The sequence below is a fragment of the Cebus imitator genome, unplaced genomic scaffold (assembly GCF_001604975.1).
Source record: "Cebus imitator isolate Cc_AM_T3 unplaced genomic scaffold, Cebus_imitator-1.0 Scaffold793, whole genome shotgun sequence".
Classification (NCBI taxonomy): domain Eukaryota; kingdom Metazoa; phylum Chordata; class Mammalia; order Primates; family Cebidae; genus Cebus; species Cebus imitator.
In genome coordinates this window covers 160265-161250 of record NW_016108108.1, presented here as the reverse complement: position 1 = coordinate 161250, position 986 = coordinate 160265, and the positions used below count along the sequence as shown (strand labels likewise).

At 47.2% G+C, this 986-nt stretch overlaps 1 non-coding gene across 1 annotated transcript; it reads left to right on the top strand.

The window, feature by feature from the left end:
• The first annotated feature begins 393 nt into the window (after positions 1-393).
• TRNAR-CCG lies at positions 394-466 on the top strand. Its single transcript has one exon. It is a non-coding gene; the product is annotated as a tRNA-Arg (tRNA).
• The last annotated feature ends 520 nt before the right edge of the window (positions 467-986 follow it).

The window sequence follows — 986 nt, the reverse complement described above, 5'->3', positions numbered from 1 at the left end:
GACGGAGTCTCGCTCTTGTTACCCAGGCTGGAGTGCAATGGCGCGATCTCGGCTCACCGCAACCTCCGCCTCCCCGGTTCAGGCAATTCTCCTGCCTCAGCCTCCTGAGTAGCTGGGATTACAGGCACGCGCCACCATGCCCAGCTAATTTTTTGTATTTTTAGTAGAGATGGGGTTTCACCATGTTCACCAGGATGGTGTCGACCTCTTGACCTCGTGATCCACCCGCCTCGGCCTCCCAAAGTGCGGGGACTACAGGCTTGAGCCACCGCGCCCGGTCCAAACGAGGAACTTTTTATGAAGCTGGCCCTTTGAAGTCAGCGCTTCGCAAGCCCCTTCCCCACCATGTTACATTCCCTTTGTGTCTTATGTAACAAGGCCGCTTCGGCAGTTGGCCGCGTGGCCTAATGGATAAGGCGTCTGATTCCGGATCAGAAGATTGAGGGTTCGAGTCCCTTCGTGGTCGTCGATTTTCGTTCGCTGGTGTGAAAAATGTTTGTTGATTTGAAGCGTTTTCCCTCTTCTTGCTGCAGTCTGGCTTCCAATTAACTACTAAAGATAGAAGTCTTCCTTAACGAGTATATATGGCATGCCCGCCATGTGACAAGCGCTTTATAAAATAACAAAGCAGAAATAGCACTTGGCCTCAAGGAGCTTACTTTCTACTGGACCTGACAGTTGAAATCAAGCAAACCCTGGGGAACAAAACAAGATTAAAAAAAAAAAAAAACCCAAAACTTGTTTCAACTCCTGTGAAAGAAGTAGGAGGCTAAAATAAAAAATAAGGATTGGGGATTCTTTAGGAAGCATTCATCTTCCTGGAAGTTCTGAAGAAATGCTATTTAGCAGAAGAATGGTTATTTTTCAGGCAGAAGGAATAGCATTTGTTAATTCACTGAGAATCTGAAATCAGTAAGTATTTTTCAAAGTTCAGGTTGCTGAATTCTTGTGTGTATGTGTTTGGAGCTGGGGATGGGCGGGGGGTG